At 31.9% G+C, this 23,177-nt stretch overlaps 1 pseudogene; it reads left to right on the top strand.

Annotated features, from left to right (window-relative positions):
• The first annotated feature begins 361 nt into the window (after nt 1–361).
• LOC124109541 (serum response factor-binding protein 1-like) lies at nt 362–22,945 on the top strand (annotated as a pseudogene).
• The last annotated feature ends 232 nt before the right edge of the window (nt 22,946–23,177 follow it).

A 23,177-nucleotide genomic window follows, 5' to 3' on the forward strand; every position in this document is an offset into this window, starting at 1 on the left:
GGAAGGAGACCCTCAGGGTTATACAAAAGTACATACAAGAGGAAGTGAGGGGAAAGGGAAAAATAATACAAGGGGGAGAAATGAATGACAGTAGAGGGGGTAGAGAGAGATGAGGGGAGGGGAGGGGAGGGGGATAGTAGAGGATAGGAAAGGCAGCAGAACACAACAGACACTAGTATGGCAATATGTAAATCAATGGATGTGTAACTGATGTAATTCTGCAATCTGTATATAGGGTAAAAATGGGAGTTCATAACCCACTTGAATCAAAGTGTGAAATATGATATATCAAGAAATTTGTAATGTTTTGAACAACCAACAATAAAAAATTAAAAAAAAACAAATTGTGTGGTATGCAGAAATGGAGATGGTAAGTTTGGATATGTCTTCAAATATGTTCTGTAGAGGTAGTTGAAGAGAGGGTTCTCCTAGTGAACTAGGCACTGAGGATGTTTTGTTTATCCAGGGGGCAGTCCTACATTAATTCACCTATAATGAAAATGTTGCAGGCTTGTTAAAAAAACAGTACAAAACAAATACACTGAAGAGAAGGAGAATGGCATTGACAAAGTCCAGAGTAATCTCCAGTAAAGGTTCTTGGAAGGAAGAAGAGGATGGGCTCCAAAAGCACTGTCAAAAGATTAACCTCTTGTATGTGTAGGGGATTTCTATCCTGGTGATTGCATGATATAAAAAATGACTTTAATTTTCTTTGGTGAGTTAATCTGTTTGTGGTAATATTTATTTAAATGTACCCTTGTTAAGAAATGTATGCTTGTTAAGAAACCATAATGAAGTATTTATGGGTGAAATAAAGTGATATCTAGGACTTACTTTACATTATTACAAAAAAGTTGAAGGAGTGAGGATTAGGTGAAATAACAAAAGCCTAACATTGATAATTGGTAAAGTTCCTAATGGGTACATATGGGTTCAGTAAACCTTTTTTTTTTATTACTAGTATTGTGTATATTTTTAAACTGTTAAAAAGGTTAAATGCCTACTAAAAATCTCCTCCACCAAAAAAAAGAAAAAGATATCCATCTGAGCATTTATTGAAAGTACAGTGAGACAGATGCTTTAGTAACAGAAACTACAGAGTATAGTAAAAATTGGACTAAGACTGCCCCTTGAACTCATTAACATTTCATAGTAACATTTCATAGCTGGGTAGAGGGCTAGAGACAGGGCTAGAGAGAAAACCAGAAGCAATTTTTCTCACAAAAACCAAAAGGAGGAGAATGTTCAAACAAGTAGAAAGTAGTCAACAATATCAAATACTGCTGAGATTTCAAGTGAATTGAACTCTAAAGAATTTCCATTAGATTTTAGAACTTTTTGAAGTCATTGGTGACCTAAGTGACAATTTGTGGTTATCTCTCACTGAAGAAGTCATTGAAGGTTTCATAGGAAAGACTATACTGGAACTGAATTTTACGTAGTTCTAAAATGGAAAAGATGTTGGCAATTCCAAGAGAACTTATATAAGAGTGTCATTCTTAAACACAATAATAACATGCCATTGTACTGCTATTATAAAATGTGATTCTTTATGACTAGAATATTTCCATGTCTTGATTTGTCATTTTATATTTTGTTCTTAACAGTTCAGCATTGTGCTTTAATGGGATGATCTAAAGTATGTATCTGTGTGTGCATGAATGTGCTAACAAATTTTGCCTTTTTGTTCATGGAATTTCTTTTCAAATTATGCTTGTAAAAATAAAAGCAAGGGTTGCTTTATAAATAAGTCAAATAAAATCACTTACAAACATTTGCTTTTGTTAATTCAGTTATCAAATAAATTCCTATAATGCTTTCTTTTGTATGTGTTGCTTTTTAAAATTTATTTTTATTGGTGCATTAGAATTATACATAATAGGCTGGACATGGTGGCATATGCCTTTAATTTCAGGGATTCATAAGACTGATGCAGGAAGATCACAAGTTCAAAGTTAGCCTCCACAACTTAGTGAGACTCTCTCAAAATTTAAAAAGGGGGTGCAGGGCTGAGGATGGAGTTTAGTGATTATGTATCCATGGGTTCAATCCTCAGCACCCCCCCAAAAAACAAAACAAAACAAAACAATATATATATAAATTTGATCCATTCATTCTACTCTGCTGATCTCCCTTCGATGATGATGATAATGATGATGATGATGATGATGATGATGATGATTGGTGTGTTACAAGGTTATATTTAAGCACAGTTCATTGTGGTGCATTCGTACTTGTACAAAGCATAATTTAGTAGATTTCGTTCCATAGTACTTCCTCAAGCTCTCCTCTCTTCCCTCCCTCTTGATTCCTTTCTCTACTCTGTTAGGTTCCCTTCTATTTTCCTAAGATCCCCCTTTTTTCATTTAATTCCCCCCCACACCAGCTTCCACATATGAGAGAAAACATTCAACTCTTGACTTTCTGAGTCTGACTTAGCATAATGTTCTCCAGTTTTGTTTTAAACACAAGAATGCAAAGGTGATGAATATGACAGTCTCTGATCTCAGAGAACCCAAGTTTTATTTTATTATCTTCTAAGCCCAAGAATATATAAGTGTAATACTAAAATAGCACCTTCTGGGAATGCTGTGAGTTTAAAAAAAAATCATAACTTGTTTCCCTTAAGCCCTCGGACTCATTTGGAGACTATTGATTTATTCCTTCATGGTTATGGAAGAAATTTGATTTAATCAGATTATGAATATTAAGCAAAATTTTATTCAAAGTAGTTAACTTAGTTGATTAATATTAAACCCAAAATGAAGTATATTTGTTCTGGAGTTAAGCATCTTTTTAAATTTTGCTTTATTCCTCATAGGTTGTAAAAATGAGAAAAGGAGAAGAAAATCTGAGTTTTGATTATATGAAAATTTGTAAGGCGTGTTGGCTGACTGAAATCAAAAGGTTTGTTATTTGAAGTGGTGATCCTGTGCCTAATAAAATGTCAAAAATTGTTTTTATTTAATATTTATAAAATTTGATAGTAGGATCTAGAGAAATATTTAAAAATCTTATCAATCATTGTTTTATATTTAGAGATGATCTGAAAAAAAATGTGCTGTGTCAGCATGTCCATTTATAGTTTCAACCATATTTGCTTAAAAATACTAGATGAATTCCTCTGAATTTTCTTTTTTTTAAAACTCTCCTTTTAGTCTTTTCAGAATAAAATTCCCTTAGGGACTTTCATGTATTTTATATGTTATTAGAAGTTATTTTTAGATGTTGAAAACAATTTTAAGATCTAGTAATATCTTTATCACTTTTTTTCTGGAATATTGTTAAGTAATTTGAAATCTTTAATCCCTTGTGGATGTGTTTATCAGTTTTTTGTGTACCATATAATTTTTTGAAAGAAGAGAATATTTTTATTTTCAGTATCAATGGGGTTGATGGAATAGTATTTTATGGTTCTCATGGTTTAAGGATATTTATTTAGAAAGCTCAAATCTGTTTTGTTTCTGATTAGTTTTCTGTTCTTTCATAAATGTTCCAGAAGATAGCCCTGCTTGCTGATATAATCAGATATTTGACATGTTTGTTGTTCTTTAATTATAAAGAACAAATCTTCATTTAACAAAACCATACCTAGTCTTTAATTGTAGCTTATGAAGCTTATATTACAGGAAATAAAACATGCTATTTATTAATTAATAAGTATTACTGAACTTAACCATTAAAGGAGTAGGGAAACAAGTTATCAATCATTAAAATAGCAACAGGACAATAATTATTTTGAGTTTCAAAATTTGGATTTGATGATGAAATTGGGGTGTATGTTGAGGTTTGGGAAAGGGGGCAGTAGAAGATGAAATATTTGTCAATTAAAAACTTACTGTGCTTTAAAAAATGAAAATACTTTTCATTATGCCACAACTCTAAAATTAATTGTTTCCCTCATTATATGCTATATTTTTGCAGGGTTACTGAAGATATGCTGTTAAAAATACCAAACATGGGCACACAATAGTTGCTTGAAAAAATTCATGTTGTGAAGGTTATGATTTATGTGGGTATGTTGTTATGTCTCCTGTCAGCCCACATTTTGTGTATGAGTGGTATTACTTATTTGAATATTCCTAAGAGTTGCTCAAGGCTAATTTTTATGAGTTTGTTTGTGAAGAACATAGCACATTAATAAATTGTAATATGTCTAAGCTTGCATTTCTCATGTTTTTTAATGAATTTGTTAAAAGTGCTAGACTAATTTGAGTCAAAATTACCAAACTAACTCATATGTGTGTAATAATTCCTCTTGAGCATGTTCTTTATTTTTACTATAACTTTAGGCATATAGTCTAAATTAAATTCTAGAATTAAAATGTTCATGTTATTTGGGAATGTGGATGATGATATTCATGGTTGACATCATCCTTTGCCTACTGCCAACACAATACATTTTAACATGATGGTGTCAGCATTTTATTCAGTTTTATAGTAACATAAATTAGTATCTTAAAATAAAATTTGTATAACATGATTCATATTTTGATTTTTTTAAGCCTAACTTTTCACCGGCATAATTTTAGGATCTTCTCACCGCTCTTATATTATAGAAACTTCCATTTACCAAAGGACATACCACTAAATGTCTGAGAGATTGTTATATTATTGAACTTAAAACAACATTTGGTACCAATAATTATCTTAATTGCAGGGTAATTTTGCATGTGTGCTTCACTGTTAAATTTGAGTTAGATAAAAGCAAGAAAATTCCATAACAGTATTTTAATTAAAATAGTTATCAAAGCCTTTCTTCTTTCTTCCTTTAAAAAAGGTTGTAAAGAATTGAATAGGATAATGTTATTTCAGTTAATTTGAGTGAATATTGGTATAGGAAAGGATTCTTCAGTATGAGTTACACTTATTCCTTTTATTTGGCCTTTCCTCCCCCATAGAAAGTTTATAGAATCCATTTGATATATCTTTTCTTTCTCAAGATATATAATCCTTTTTTTTAAATGTACTAAATTAACGTTGCCTACCTAATTTTTTTGCTGATATTTTCTGAATAGTCATTTTTATAGTCTCAAATTATTCACAAATTGTGAGCTAATATATATTTTCTCATATATATTTTGCCATTGAATCAGTTTATGTGCAGGGTATGGAGACCTTAAGAATTCAAGCAACAGTGAGTGTTGGTGAATATGTGGGGAAAAAGTTACATTCATTAATTGCTGGTGGGACTGCAGATTGGTGCAACCACTATGGAAAATAGTATAGAGATACCTCAGAAAACTTGGAATGGAACCACCATTTGACCCAGCTATCCCACTCCTCAATCTATACCCCAAAGACTAAAAATCAAAATACTACAGTGACACAGCCACAGCAATGTTTATAGCAGCTCAATTCAAAATAGCTAAACTGTGGAACCAAACTTGTTGCCCTTCAATAGATAAATGGATAAAGAAACTGTGGTATATATTCAAAATGGAATATTCTCAGCCTTAAAGAAGAATGAAATTAGGGCATTTGCAGGTAAATGGATGGAGTTGAAGAATATCATGCTAAGTGAAGTAAGCCAATCCTAAAAAACCAAAGGCCAAATATTTTCTCTGTTAAGTGGATGTTGACCCATAATGGGGATGGGGGGCAAGGGAAGAATGGAGGAACTTTGGACTGGACAGAGGAAAGTGAAGGTGGGAAAGATGGTGGAATGTTACCCTATGTAAACGTATGATTGCATGATGATGAGACTCTGCATCATGTACAACCAGAGAAATTAAAAGTTGTGCTCCATTTGGGTAAAAAAAAATATAAAAAGAATACATTACATGTAATCAGTTTATTTTCAGAGTATGAAGAGCTTAAGAACAAAAGATATCCCCTAATCATTAGAATACTTCCCTCTTATAATTCTGAGTTCTTGATTTAGTTAATTAGAAAGGAACATTTTCCTATTTGATTTTTATGTAAAGCTTGTTTTGTGTTATTCTTAAATCTCATCAGCAGAGAGAAATGAGACCCAGTGATAAAATTCTTATATTTACAAGGTTGCTATGTAACTATCATTGTTTATCTGTTTTTCCCTGTTATTATGAAAGACCACTTTGGAATTGTTGGCCTTGTGGAAAGCCAAAATTCATAGCCTCTATATTCCTTGAATGCATAATAATATATAGTCTGCATATCCTTTGAATTTGTGGCAAGGGTTAGGGTGATTTGGGTTGAATTAAATTTAAATATAAAACTAAAAGAGCATTGGAAAGACTATAAGTTTGCTTTTCCTTAATTGTCAAATTTTATTCTTGTAGTACATTAACAAAATTAGTCTCTTATAAAAGAAGCAAATGCATTTAACATTTTTCTTAATCAAAAGGCAGTTCATAATTTTCTGAATAAGTGTTTTTCAACATATGATATCAAAGATATAATAACAAAACAGTAAATTTACATTCTCACTTAAATTTCTAGGAAAAACCTCTATTTACTTGTTTTTCCAAAGGAAGTTTTCCCTTGGCCTATCTACCAAAGATTTTTATAGTCTTATTCCTTTGCAATAAAGAATTTTTTTTTTAGTTTGATACCATCCCATTTCTTGATGCTTGATTTTATTTCTTGCTCTCTAGGAGTCTTATTGAGGAAATTGGTTTATAAGCTGATATGATGGAGAGTTGGGCCTACTTAATTCAGCAAAGTAGCAGGGTATAAAATTAACACCCACAAACCAATTATATCCCTATACACCAATCAGCTGAAAGAGAAATCAGAAAAACTATCCCATTCACAATAGCCTCAAAAATAATAAAGTACTTGGGAATCAACCTAACAAGAGAGATAAAAGACCTCTCCAATGAAAACTACAGAACACTAAACAAAGAAAGTGAAGAAGACCTCAGGAAATGGAAAGATCCACCATGTCCTTGGGTACAAAGAATTAATATCATCAAAATGGCTGAACTACCAAAAGCACTATACAGATTTAATGCAATTCTTATTAAGGTTCTGATTATGTTTTTCCTAGAAAAAATAAAAAGCAGTCATGGAATTTATTTGGAAAAATAAGAGGCCCAGATATCCAAAGAATCCTCAGCAAGAAAAGTGATTCAGGAAGCATCAAAATACCAGGCCTTAAATTATACTACAGACCTATAGTAACAAAAACAGCATGGTATTGGCACAAAAACATACATGAAGAGCAATGGAGCAGAAGACACAGAGACAAACCCACATAAATATAGTTATATAATAGACAAATGCACCACAAACATACATTGGAGAAAATATAGCCTCTACAATGAATGGTGCTGGAAAAACTGGAAATTCATATGTAGTAGAATGAAATTGAATGCTTATCTATCACCCTGCACAAAACTCAAAGTAGATCAAGGACCTAGGCATTAGACTTAGTTCTTAACATCACTAGTTTTAGGAAATTTTCCCTAGAATTACACTCTGACCCCAAAAAAACTATGTGCCATACACTCTATATAGACCCTTATAGTTCTGCTATCATATTTTATAAGTCTATTTTCATGCTATTCCTGCAACTTAAAACTTTTTAAGATAACAGACTATTTTACTCAATTCATTTTCCCAGTACCTGGTATATGTCTGATACATTGCCGGGTTTCTGTTCTCGTGACTAAAAGGCTCAGGGGTCACTCCAGTTAAACTGAGCTAACTGGGCTGCACAAAATAACCACACAAGAGACACAAATACCTTTTTCTTTGGGGTCGCTGTGACGGCTCCTCTGACCTTACGGGTCTGCAGAAAGAGAGAGAGCGAGGGCACATGCTGACCCTTTTTATTGGAGAAGCTATTTAAATGAGGCAAGGGGTCAGGTTTCAGGGGGCTGAGTCTATCTTCATGATGTCCACTGTCAGCAGGCCACACCTAAGGTGTGGAAGAGAAGGGGACACACACAGTAAGAGAAGGGGACACACACAAGGCACTTCCATGGAAGATTCTATCCTAAACAGGGCAAGGGGTTATATTACAAAGGAACAGGTGAGCATAGCTTCACTCATGGGGCTGTAGCAAGACACACCCATGCACGAGACACCAGCCATTGCATCCAAGAAGGGTGCCACATTTCTGTGACAGAGAGCTTCAGCACCCAGCCGGGGAGTGTAACTCAGTAAGGTTGGCCTCCCACAATACATAGTGGATGCTATCTGATTTCTGATGAACCTCACTATATTAAAATATAATTTGGAGGTTTGTGTTATGTTTGATAACAGTTGTTCTGTTCATCACAATATAAGATTGTCTCACAGTTGATTAATGATCATATATCTTCTTTTTAATCATCAAATTTGCAAAAAGAAAAATGGAAAGTACAAATGAAAGAGATAAGTAGTTTTCAGAGCATCTGTTTTAAATTCTATATTATGTACTCAACTTTGGTACATTTTAATTTACAGTCTACTGTGATGATGAATAGATTTCTCTTCTTCTGTCAAAGCATATACTGTTGTTGTTCTGGAAATAAGCATGAGCCTTTCTACGTATATACTATGTAGAAACCTAGAGAAGAGATCAGTTGATTTGATTTCTTACATGATTTGGGAAGGCTTCAAGGGGTGGGGACACTGAGTTAGAATGTAAAGAATAAATATAAACTGCTTAGGAATGGGGATTCTAGTTAAGTAGAACACATCATAAAATAAATCATACAGATCTATAAATACATGGCATGATTTGTGTGGAACACTCAGTACTCTGCATTTCTATTATATGTAGTACATTTAAATTTAATTCTCTTAAACATATCTTCTTTTCTTTCAGAATAGGGTATTATGGTTCTGTCTCATGCTTAATGCACTGTTTGTAACCTAAAGCCAGCAATGAGTACATATTTCTTCAGTGAATTAGTGGCACAGCCAGCATATGGAGTGCAGATGAGGTTGAAGTGATGGCCAAAATAGTAGATGAGAAGACGTTTTAAAAGCCTTTTAGAAAATGTGGATACCAAGAATTTTAAGTAATCAGACATTTTCTTGAAAGGTAAAGCTGAAAACAGAGTGGAGGATTTGTAAGAGTAGTAAAGATTGGAAGCAAGACAACTAGAGGAAGCCATGGCCTGCAGATTCACCTCATTGTCTTTATATTATACACACATCAAGCAGCCAATTATTACACCTTTCTTTTTGGATAGCTGTGTGTCATGTAATTGATTGTTCCTAGTCTGCAAAAGCTCTCAGTATCATAGAAGGGAACTGATTTAGACAGTTTTAAGTAAAGATAAGTTATTATAGGTACTTTGAAATTTTTAAACGAGGAAGACATTGTTTTTACTGGTAACCAAGGAAGACTTCCATGGAAAAGGTGACAGTTTAACTACAAATATTAATGTTCCTGATTGATGCAGTTGATATAATTTCCTTGATATTCTTCAATTGAATGCCAATTTGATAGCAAGGATCCTGTTTTATGAAACAGACTACACATCTCAGACTTCCATATTATTTATTATACTAGGAGGTCCAATCTCATACCTAAAAGCATCAGTCATAAATAATATGATAACTTTAGTTATTATTGAGCCTCTTCTCTGTGCCAGACTCTTTGATAGAGCCTGCATATATTAACTCTTAATTTTCATGGTAGTTCTCCTGGGTTCCTCTTCCCATTTTATTGATGCAGAAACTGGATATTTAAAAGTTCATTGCTTTGCCTGAAGTACACTATTAGAGCATGGCAAAATACAAATAAAAAGTATAAATGAAAGCAAGAAGAAATTTCAAGAACATTTGTTATAATTTCTACATTATATACTCAGATTCGGTGCATTTTAATTTAAGACCTACTGTATTAATAAAAAGAAATTTATTGTGTTGAAGATTTCTTTTTTTCTGTCAAATTATATGCAAGGATTACATCCTTATCTATTTAATTCTAAATCCATATTCTCAAAATTCTACTAACTCAACCTCCCTTACTTTAAGTATTAAGTACACAATTTTATCAAGAACAATTGGGTATTATACATATATTGATGAGCTTTTGCATTGTATTTTTAAGGATCACTATTAATTCAAAAGTGAAAAATGGTGTATCTTCATTGCCAATATTCATTTATAATTAGACATGTTTAGGATAGTAAGGCCTTCCTAGTGTACCTGATTAACAAAGATTTTTGTGTGTGCATTTAATACTTACAAATAATATCTGAAAGTTAAATACAAAAATAATCCATTCACTTTGGAACCAAGAATTAGTAGCACTAATTAGATTTTACAAAAAGGCAATTCCTTGACAAATTTGGCAGTACATTTTTAAAATCTTGAAAGTAACAAGGTGGTAATTGATATAGGTTCCTTCACCTATTAACGTACAGGAATATAATTATGAAATGGCTGTAGATTCAATTAAACATAAATGCCCTTGATAAAGGTTTCTGGAAACTTAAAGATCTGGAGAAATATTTTGAATGAATTAGAATTTTTAATGACAAATAGATTTGAGTTATTTCACTTACAGACCACTTTCTTTTAATACAAATTTATATTCCTTTTAGTACCTCCTTGCCATGATTTCAAAATTATAGGGAAAGATTATCTCAGTGAATTAATGTTATTTCCCTATATAGTCTCTTGATGAATTTTCTAGGTGACTCTCTGAGGAGAGAAAAGTGTGCTATGGGTTTATGTAATTCTTTACTAACTTTGTTTCCTGGGGGTTTTGTTTGTTTGTTTTTTTATTTAACTCTGAGATTGGGTGAGGAAAACATAATTTGCAACTTTATAGGTAAAACCTCTTAGGGGCAAAATGACTAATATAGTATGTTCATATCAAGCTGTAATTTTACCATCTTTCATTTGATATTATACATAACAACAAATAATACATATGTACCTCTCACCACCATTTTTATTCTTAACATATTATCCTGAATAGGCACATAAAAATAAAGTGGTTTCAAGAATTTTATTTATTCTCTAATTTTGCCACAAAATTATGCCCTTTTAAAACTAATATTTGGATTCCACTTCGAAAATAACAAACTGTTCACTTCAGCCATTTTCTTAGAAGGTAAGCTCCAGGATGAAGAAAAAAAAAAAGCTGTGAGTTTTAAACTATTCCTTAGAATGCACAGATGTTCTGTGTTGAGTCTTTACGCTGATATAAGGTCTGGATCTCATTCTCTGACTACCTCTATAGGAATGAGTAATTTTATATGCCATGAAAAGTTTAGATGTTTTAATCTGGCTTTTAAAATATGATTATGTTTAATCATTTGGATTAGAAAACTAACTATTTTGCCCGATTTTTTAAAAGGTATTTCTACTAGAAAGACTATATAGTAAAAGGAAGGTTTTAGAGCTTGATTTGACTAAATTATTTGCTATGTTTATGCTTAATTAAAAGACATTTTTAATAAAATACATATCTTTGGACGATTAAATTATATGATTATTTCTTCAGCTTTCTCCTATCAAAATAGTAATTATTTTTATAAATTCATAAAAATAAATTGTAGAAAAATTATTTAGTTTTTAGAATATAAAGATTTAACTTTTGACATGAAATTCAACTTGGAAGTAAAGTGAGACATTTAGTAATTCTTTTTCTGGCTGCCAGCACAAACCTGACACCAATAAAATTTCCTAGTAGGAAACTTACTTTATTTCATTATATCACTCTCATGTAAAAACATAAATTAGCTTTATTTTGTTTGCCGGACTGGGTCTAGTTCTTCATGAGCAGTAACAGCTTTTTCATCAGTGACTCCTGGCATCCTGACCAACTGTATCTCATCCTCATTTCTGTTGATGTACTACAGACAGCGTTATATCCTTTACACATACTTTGTAGATTCTTGTTAAGTTTCTGTAGTTTTATCTGGGAACAAGATAGTATTTACCACCATCTCATACATACTCTTGCAAAAACCAGATTGAGTCATTACCTAGTTTTTAGCAATCTCTAAAGAGCAATTCTCTTGAACAATATGGGGAATACGTGAGTGAGGAGTCATGCTTAGGAGCATATATCATAATGGATGGGGATTCTGTGCAATTTAAGAAAGCTCACTTAGTAAACTGTACATCTTTAATCATTCCCACCATTGTGAACTAAATAGAAATTAGTGCACTGAACAGAAATTACTCTACTTGGGGCTGGGGATGTGGCTCAAGCCGTAGCGCGCTCGCCTGGCATGCGAGCGCGCGGGTTGGATCCTCAGTACCACACACAAAACACAGATGTTGTGTCCGCCAATAACTAAAAAAAAATAAATATTAAAATTCTCTCTCTCTCTCTCTCTCACTCTCTCTTTAAAAAAAAGAAAAGAAATTGCCCTACTTATTCATAGGTAAATAGTACTTTGGTAATTAGCTTTTAAGTCTATTACTTACATATTTTCCTTTATATTACTATGTCAACTATTTGCATATTGTTTCAGGAATTACACTCCACCTTATTATGGTTTTCTGCAATGATGTGTTACGCACTGAGAAAGCTCTCAATATCATGTTTCAAATATTGATGTGCACATTTATAAGTAGATATTAAAAGGTTTATAGGAAAATATCATTTAATCAAAATAAAGATAAATCTCATTCTATGTTGTTAGTGAACATTTTAGTTTCTTTTTCTTATCCTCCATCTAATTAGATTTCTTGAGACTTTGCGTTTTCATTTCAGGTTTAAGATTTTGAATTTCAAATATCAGTTGTATTGAAGTAACATTCAGCTATACGTTGATGACTTTTAAAATGTAGAAGGATATCATTACAAAAGCAAAGAATAATAAAGTGACTTATGTTATATTTTCTGAAGTTTTCAGCAAGTTGTACTGATACTGCCTTTGAGTCTGTTTCTTCTTTTTTAAAGCTGGAAATTTCTGTTTGATTTCTTTGCTATGGTGATTAAGCAAAATTATGTAACTTCCATATTCCTAGCATAACACTCTCTGAATAAATTTTTTAAGAGTGTTAATTTTGTGGTCTGTTATTACATTTAAACAGCAGTGGCCTAAATGAAACATTAAGAAGTCCACTGTTCTCAATGCCATTATGAAAAGTTATTACAAAACTATTCAATGACACAGAGATTAAGAACAGAGTTCTGTTGGAGACATATTGTATCAGACAATCCATCCTCATTCTCCAGATTGTAATTGTGACTTTAGACCAGAAACTGAGATAGTTCTTATTGTTTTAGTTTGTAGTGTAGGCTTCAGAAAACACAAGTTTAACCTGATATTATTTGATCTTGTACTTTGCTTAAAAAGTTCACATACTTTTCATCATCTCAGAGCCATCTTCCTTGTTTCAGCTCAAGAAATGTTTAGGTCTACTTTGTGTGCCAGAGTGTATGGGATCTGAAAGTCAAATAAAGAAAGTAGGTCGAGGAGAAAGGAGAAATTAACTTGTGAGAAGTTGATGATAGACCAGGAAGGGGAAGAGTCAGATGCCGTGTTTCAAATGAGAGAAATGTAGTATAAATGTAGAACTGTTTAAATGTAGTAACAGAACTCGTTCCTTAGAGCTAGCAATGTAGAGATGTCTGTTCACTTAAAAAAAAAGGACCTGAAGGAATAATTTCGGGTGAAGCCAGAAGAATAGGTTTAAGATAAAATAAAGAGCACTTGGAGACAGCAGGTATTGACCAAATTCCCTGGCTGTCCTTTTGTTCACCATTAGTCCCATTGTATTTAGTGTTAATGTCTCATCTCACTCTTATATGGGTCCTGGTTTGAACAGCCAGTTTTATGATGTCATGGTTGATTTTGTTGTGTTGTTATTCCTTTTGACACTCAGTTTTTTTTTTTATTAAAACTACTTTAAGCCAACATTTAATACTTTTTAGACCCCATTTTGGACTCCATTATCCCTTCCCTTTCTAATATAGGAAATTAATTTCAGGGCTCATGCTTTTCCTGCTTCATATTTATAATGAACCATTTCTCAAATAACTCCTTCATTTTATTGGTATATATAAACCAAGAGTTAAAATATGGGTAAATTTTGATTGGAGGGAGAGGGAGTGAGAAGCGTTGGTGGCCAGTTAAGGAAGGCATTATGAAAGCAAACAAACAAACAAAAATTAAAAGCAAAAAGATTTTGAGATAGAAGAATAGAAAAAGTATTCAAGAAATTCAGTATAAAACTATGAATGGATAGAGTTCAAGACTCATTGAAATTTATTACGACATTAGAGGAAAAAAAATGCCAATAATGAAAACTTTTGAGTGTCTATCTGAAGTTCTTTGATTTCTTTTGAATTACTGGTTCTGGAGACAGAAAAACCAGTTAGGCCATTATAATCCTTACAATCCATAAAGAAATCCAAAATTTAGGAGTTTGATAAAGTTTATGTAAAGGAAGAAACAAATTCAACAATACAGAAGAGAAAGAAGAAGAGATGATGGGAGCATTATAAAATCATAACACAGAGACTTCACAGGGTCAGATGACCCTGAGTAGCAGAGGGTAGAGATGTCTTTGACTATAGTAGAGAACACAGGGACAGCGGTAGGAGGAAAACAGATGCTGTATTTGGAAAAATCCCATCACATCCCAGATGTTAAACCCAGAAGTCTTTTGTATTTTATTAAGTAAAAAACTGGACCCTAATGAGATTCTCTTGAAATTAAAAATGTCAACAGGATTACTAACTCATTATTACTATGAGATCAACAATTTTAGCTTTTCACATATGAGTAAGGACAGGCAGCATTTGTCTTTTTGTACTTGGCTTATTTCACATAATAACTTCTATTTCCAGCCATGTTGCTACAAATGACAAGACTGCATAATATTTCATTGTGTTTGTATTTTACCATTTCTTTACCCATTCATCTGTAGATGGGCATGTTGGTTGACTCCATATATTAGCCATTGTGAATAGTTCTGCAATAAATATGGATGTGCAGTTCTCTCTTGCATACATTGATCCTGCAAAAATTACTGAATCATATGGTAGTCCTGCTTGCAGTTTTTTGAGGAACCTCCATACTGTTTTACATATTAGCTATACTAATTTGCATTCTCACCAACATTGTGTAAGACTTCTCATTTCTCCACTTCCTCACCAGCATTTTGTGTCTTTGATAGACCTAATGCTAACCTTTTTGTAGTAACTAAATCTGCTCTTGGTGATGATGTTGACTAAAAAAAAATCTGCAAAAGGGAATATTTGTCAGAAATTGCATTTGGTTTTTGAAAAGTTCCCTGTTTGCATTGCTTACGTTTTTTGTTACCTTTTTCATTGAAGAGAAAGAAGACTTATCAACTTAATGTATAATGACTTTTCCTCATAGTTTCAATATCACTAATGAAAAATATTTTTTTGATAATTTATGAACTTTGCTTTCCTGTGATTTTGCACTTGCAAGGTCCTTAATGGTGTGTCAAACTTAGTATAGCATTTCATGTTTATAGAACAATTAGTTTGTTGACCTTACTACTTAGAACCAAGAATCTGTTGCTATTCTTTTCAAATCATTTTCTTAACTATCTCAAGTAATTTCTGTATTCACCTTCTGAAAGTTTATTTTTAGCCCCTTTTTGCAAATGAGGAAAATGGACCTCAAAATGAATTCAAAGAGCTGATCAGGTTACACCAATATTATGTGGCACAGTCAGTGCATTTATCCAGATCATCTGCTGTTTGGATTTGTAACTCTTGCTTTGGCCTCCTGTTTCCCTTTTTAATTTCTACCCATGTTTTGCTAATACCTGCAAAAGATGGTTGAACTTGAGAACAGATTTTGTATTAATTGATTTTTCTCTATATTTTTCTGGTTTTACTCTCATTTATTTTGCTCTAATTTATGTCCTGCCAATGTTTTGTTATAATTAACTATACCATATTGTTTTGGATAGGCACCATGTACAATAAATAATGCCAAGAATTAAATGTGCACTTTAATACTAAAAAAACCTATATGCATTTGGATGGTTTAAATATTCTTTATAACACCTCTTGTTCATCAGTAACTTACACCAATTCATTGCCTTGGTTTTATGTGTAACCATATGTGTAATTAAAATGGAATAGTATGCTCTAAGATATGGTCCATATAATTATTAGTCTTTTTTCATTATTACTAGTATATTAATTCCTTCACATATTATCTGCCTACTTTGATGTTCTATTGCTGCATTTTATCTGTGATCTCCTAAATTCTTTTTGAAACTGGAAGGTATAAAATGAACTCATAAAGTTATAGTATTTTAGCTGGGTGCAGTGCAGCTTGGGAGGCAGGCTAGTGAGTTCAAAGCTACCCTTAGCAAAAGCAGCACTAAGCAACTCAGTGAGACCCTGTCTCTAAATAAAATACAAAATAGGGTTGGGGATGTGGCTCAGTGGTCAAGGGCCCCTGAGTTCAATTCCTTGTATCCCTCCTTCTGCCAAAAAAAAAAGTTATAGTATTTTAAGACTCACAGGAAATACTCCATTCTCTCTTCGGGTGAATGGTAGATGGATAGATAGATTGATGCATAGTTCTTGGGAAGCTCTTTGAGTGGGTGGTCACAAATGATTAAAAATGACCATGCTTGTGTAAGGGCCTCCCCTTGTTGCATGTGGATGACCATGGTCCTGATGGGATTGCCTTACTCATTCCTTGTTCATTTACTCTTCTTTCAAGCAAGTCAAATTGATATAAAACAACAACAATGATAATTCTCATAACTTCTCAAGAGGAGATGTTTGGAGCGAAATTTGTCTTTGGAACTTTTGTTTTCTCCACATGCATCACCTTTTCTGTTATTTTTCTTGTGGAAACTAAGGGCTAATGTGGAACCCCATAGTGTCCTCTTCTGCTGCTCTGTTCTCTCTTGGCATTCAACTCCAGGCTCCTCTCCAGCTCCCCTTCCTGCTGTCACCACCACCAATACCAAATTATAATATACAAATACTCATAAAATAGTGGTACATAACATAAAAGCTATTCAGTTAAATTGTGTATGTCACAATTTTTTAAATCCTATCCTTGATTTTTTTCTAGTGTTCATTTCTTCCTGACATATTATTGTCTCCCTATGGCTATTAAAAGTGCAATTTTTTTAACTCCTTTTCTTATTAGAGGAAAGTCATCTTAGCTTCTAATTGCTAGAATTCATTATAAGTACATGGAGATCAGCATCATTTTCCACTTTTCCTTTGTTGTTTGATTTTTAGGTGAATTTAGTCTTCCTTAAGCGACTATGGAACATGTATATTCTATGTTGTGGAACTAACAAAATAGGGAATGATCCACTCCAGGAAATAGGAAGGTGTAATTATTAACTGAAGATAAATAACACCATTCCCTAAAAGCAGATCTGATGACATAGGTGAAATAGAGCATTAATGGGGTGCTCCTTCTGTAAAGTTGAAAAGAAATAATAATTGCTGAAAATACCTATTCCCCAAAGCTGTTATTTTCTCCAGTTGATTGAGAAATGGTTAGCTTGGATTATTATAGCTTCTGTTAACTTTGAAATCATTGGTTTTATATAATGAAATCATTGGTTTTATATAATGATATCATTGGTTTTATGTAATGATTTTACCTTGCCCCACAGTAATGTTCACATATAATGTTTTATGTGTGTACCAAATTAAATTTCTAAGACTTATTTAACTTCTACACAAAGCTAAATTCATATATGCCCAATGTTCAGTATTTCATCTAACATGAAAAGTCAGTACATATAGGAAAATTCCTTAGACAGAATACAGGAAAGTATAGTTCTTTTTCCCTCATGTGAAAAATAATTCATTTATTTTTTTCCATGTAAAATGAGTTTATATATGATGATATAATTGAGACTTAAATGTCTTATTATCTCCAAAATATCCATGAATATAGTTTACCACAATTCTTCTGATCCAAATAGACGTTTTTATTATTTTGCTAATTATTTTTATTATTATGCAATATTAGTTTCTTGACTTATATTGTTAAATAAAACCTAAAATTGAAATAAAGCCCTATAAATATTAAAAGTACTGCTACTGACCTTTAACCTTTACCAGTTCACTTAGATTCACTTTGTTGTAGGCAAAATTTCAAATGATTAATATTGCACATAGAGATTTCTTTTAAACTGTTGTTTACAATTCAAAGAAACATTTTCAAAATTCTTTTCAAGATTGAGCATCAAATATTTTTGTGTTCACAAGAAACAGCCATGTGTCAAAATAAAATTTTACTATTAAATGATGAGGTGTTTTTTACTTTTTTATTTATTTGAAATGGAAAAAACTGTGAAAGTGTATGAAAACCACATTTACCTAAGAATGTTCATGGCAAACATATGTAAGTTTTAAACAGAGGAAGCAATGGTTTCCTTCATACCTCCCAATATTATGAGGATTTTTTAATGCAGGTATAAAAGCTATTCACAGAGACTACTTAATAGTCCTTTAAAATTCAAAGTAAATGTTTTTATTTTTTATTTTTATTTTTAAAAAAACTTATTTAGTTGTAGATGAACACATAGTATCTTTATTTATTTTCATGTAGTGCTGAGGATTGAACCCAGTGCCTCACACATACGAGGCAAGCACTTTACCACTGAGCTACAGCCTCAGCCCTAATTTTATTTTTTTAATGTTGATATTTAATTTCTCTCCAGAGAGATTTGAAATGGGCTTTACACACAATTTAGAATGTTATCAATTCTTGGTCTCTTGGCTAGAATCAAGTGCAGTACAGTTTATAATGTTCAAAAGTATTTGGATTTGAGTTACAAATGAAAAGTGATAAAAAGTGGTTTAGAAAAAAAATTATTGGAAATGTTAGACAGAATTCAGAAGCCTGATTTTGAATTCTAGCTTATTATTAACTACCTAAGTGATCTTGAATGATGTCTGGACTATTAATCTGTTGATAAATTAAACGTTTGGCTTATATCCCGTTTAGCTCTTATTAAAATTTGAGTGCAACATCTGGATGCAGTTGTACACTCCGGTAATCCCAGCAGCTCGGAAGGCTGAGGCAGGAGGATAGTGAGTTCAAAGCTCGCCTCAGCAAAAGTGAGTTGCTAAGCAACTCAGTGAGACCTTGTCTCTAAATAAAATACAAAATAGGGCTGGGGATATAGCTCAGTGGTCAAGTGCCCCTGAATTCAATCCCTAGTACCAAAAACAAAATTTAAAATAATTGAGTTCAAAAAGTTAAATGAAGGATTTCTTTCTAAGGTGAATTAAATAAATATAGCTAGAGGCTAAATATAAGGAATTATGAATGACCAGATGTACATAAAGTGTATACCATGTATACGTATGTGTTTGTGTGTACCATGTATGTATATGTATATAAATATTCTCCCTACATATATTTCTCTATACATACATATATATTCTCTTATATATCCTATAGATCTATATCCCTACATATAAATATATCACATGTATAATATAAATCCTCTAGAATGAATTCTCAAGATTATTAATGCCTTGTTTAAATAATATTTAATTCAATGAAAGTTTCAGTTCTTATAATAACATATTATAGCATTATAGTAATCGTATTATAATTATTACTTGAAAATAATATGACCTTCTTCTTCTAGGTGGGCAATTTAGATATACTTCCAGAAAACGATTGATAATATTCTTATTAATGGTTTTATTCTAATCCCCGTAAAGATTCCTGTTTAGAAAAGGGAAGAGGCTTAAGTTTCTAAGAGCTTGCATTTCAAGTGGTATTGACTTGTCATTAGCTTTGACTTCAGCTATGCTATTTGATATCACTGGCTCTTGTTTTTTCTCATTACTGTCATAAGGAGTCCTTGTTCAAACATTCTGGTAATCATTTTACTCCTCCTTCAAAGTCATTATTGCATCAGATAAAAATGACAGACTCATCTTCTCAGTGTTTAGATTGATTTTGCCAAAAAGTTAGATGTTCCATGCACCTTCTCCCAATCGGCAATATTTTTATGCTCTATTTATTTTGCTGGGGTTTATTGTTTTATTTTTAATACGTTGTTAAGTTGTCTTAACGCTGACAATGTTCAATGTCACAGGAGTAGTTCATTCTCTATGATGTTTGACTATGGTATATAGTAGCCAGCTGGACCAAAATTTTTGTTTCATAAAAACTAGAAGCAGTAAGTACTTTTTAAAGTATCTATACAAAAATACCATTATGGTGCAAAGTAGATATAGCACATACATACCAGATAAATAGATACCCAGCTAAATGAATACAAACTTCAGAAGCTATTTATTTTCAACCCATTGTTCTTAAACAAAATTGTATTCCTACTTATGAAACAGTGCTATTTTAGCCAGTGTTGATGACATGGTTACTACCACATAGTATAAACTGGATTTGGGATTATAACCCAGAGACACAAAGTGTGTTCTCTGGTATAGAGTGACCACAGGAAGTCATGTGCCAACACATGAGACCTGTGATTTGGTTGAAGGCTATAAAAGTAGAGATGGTGAGAACGGATTGTCTCTGTGTGTATTTTGCAGATAGATAGAGCCACAAGCAATTTGTGTGAAAGGTGAGGGAAAAAGAATATGGTAGACAAATCCTTAGAATTTTAGGCATGAGCAACCAGAAGAGTGGGAATTACAATAAGATGAGAAAAACTGTAGAAGCAGCCAGTTGGGAAAGAAACCAGAGTTTTGTCATGATATGCCAAGAAGATATATCAAGTAGGTGGCTGAATATATGAATCTGTTCTCAAGTTATAGCTGGAGATAGAAATTTGAAAGCTGTCAGTCTATACCAAGCATTTAAAGCAATTAGCCTATATTATGAATTGTCTACATTTATAATATATATATGTATATATGTTATATATAATATATATTGTATATATGTAAATATTATATTAAATTATAATGTATATATATATATATATATATTATATATACATATATAAAATCTTTTCCCAATTGATCATCATTAAATATCTATTAAGGGTTGGCTCTGCTCTAGGCACACTTAGGTCTTAAATATTATAACATTGGTTGTAGACATTCAAACTATGAATACATAACATTAGATAATTCCTAAATCTTCATTAAGAGGGGACTTCAGGTATTATAGAAGTTATGAGTTGTCTATATTAACCAGCGTAGCACTACTCTGTTATTTTATTGTCATAATAATTAAGTCCTCTTAATTAGATTGTTTAAGCTTGGGAAAGCAGAAGCTATGTTTCTTTTTTAAATCTCACACATGGTGCCTAACAATGTTTCTAGAATTTATTAAATTTCCAGATATTCATCTGAAATATTATAGGTATTCCAAGAATATTTATTTGTTGGTTATGATCAATAAAAGTGTATTTATTAATTGATTGCATAATCATTTTAATTATTTAAAGGTAGCAATATTTTTGTCATCATGATCCTTATCTGTAGCATAGATAACTTATCTATTGAGAATATTAACAAATTGTTTTCTAACTAACTTTGATATGATACATGTCAATTGAGTCACATTCAGTAGTGCAAAGAAATTTTTATTTTTATATATTTATTTTTTTCAATTTGCAATCAGATTCTACTGCAACTCAAAGAGTAGTTGCCAGATTAGTTATACCCTCCTCTGAAAAGAAAAAATATATAGATGTGCTAAAATTTATGAATTAAATGACTTAATGCATTTGCTTATATGATTTGGGATAAATAGCTATTCATTTTAAGTTTTTTATTCTTTAGGATATTTTATGTTATAAGCTTAATTTCTTTTCAAATATTTATAAATGTGGGAAGGTAGGCCTTCAAATATGGAAAGTGTCTGATATCTGAGGAAAAAGTCTTTTTCTTAAATTTTAAAATATTAACATGTATATTTAATTTATTTTATGTAACATACATAGTCAAGTTGAACATATTGATGTACTAATAAACAGTACTTCCGAGTTAGCCATTTCACATAGTTTTTATTTATATATACTATATAAAAATACAGAATTGGATAAATTTCTCATAGGTTAGAGGATGCCTATTTTCATGTCTAAAAAGCAGAGTTTATAATATTCAATGCATTATTAGCACAGAAATTAAAATTGCCATTTTACTTTATTTGTATTCAGTAATATTTTTATTGCTTTTCATTATTACTCCAAGAAACAAATTAAGAGTGGGAAAGAGTGATTTTCATTTAATTTGGCAATTTAAAATGGATATATCTGAGTTTATTATATGAGTTTAGTTTTTAAGAAGGCAAAAGATTTCTTTGAGAATTCAGGCCAATTTTAACTATGTCTTACAAATTTCAATTGTTCCCTTGAATGTTTCCAAACAATTTAAGAAATACTGTACTGAAATAGTGAAGTTTTATGTTTCAAATGCTGAAAGAAGTCATGTACCGTTTGTCTTGAAGCTACTGTTTAAATCTTTAAAGCTATAAAACAAAATACTGCTAAAATTGAGTCATCAAAGAATACTTTGGAATAAAATTATATTAAAGATATTTTGTGTTCAAATGGTAATGCAAATAATTTACAGGATGAAGGAACTATTACCAGTGAGCAAAAAGTGAAAGAAACCAAAATACTGGCAAAGAAACCAATAAACAATTTGAAAGAAAAAGTGGCCAAAATGGAACATGGACTCAGAGAAGTGGACATTCCAGACTCTCTGTCAAACCCTTTGTGAAAGGATTCTGTGGTTCCTTCTGAACCTGAACAGACACCTGCTGACACAAAAATGAAAACATAAGTCAAACCAGAAAAAAGAAAGGGTCTTTTGGTTGGTTGGTGGTAACAGGGATAGTGAAGAACATGAAGAAGAAAAGAAATATTTAGATGACAGCACAAAAGAAAGGTTGTACAATCTTCCATATGTGATACGGTGATAGTGGTGATGACTTCTTCATGGGGAAAGCCAGGCAGATGAAAAGTAAGGAAAGTAGTTGCCATTATTCAGTTCAAGAAGAAAAATCCCTCCAAGTGTTACCTAAAGAAGATACACAAGAAAACCCATTAGAACGTAAGAAGTGACAAAAAAGAGCCAAGTACAGAAGCCAGGAAGTTGGAACCAACATTTTTCCTCTCTATATCTAAAAGTTCTAGAAAGTAAGATTATTTTTTCATTCTAAAGTAATTATTAGTCCTATTCTTTAAAAAAATATGAAATAACAATAGGAGAGAAGAGACCATCTCCTGTTCATAATTTTAAAATCATCCTGATTTTAGGCTTCGTCCTCTTCAATTTTATAGTGGGATATCATGTAGATACACACATAGCAATGCCACGTTTGTCCAGCTTCATCTTAAAATTAGATGTTATAGCCAAATAATATACCTACTAA

Source organism: Marmota monax, unplaced genomic scaffold (assembly GCF_021218885.2).
Source record: "Marmota monax isolate L192 unplaced genomic scaffold, Marmota_monax_Labrador192_F-V1.1 WCK01_AAM20220418_F8-fsc00461, whole genome shotgun sequence".
NCBI lineage: Eukaryota > Metazoa > Chordata > Mammalia > Rodentia > Sciuridae > Marmota > Marmota monax.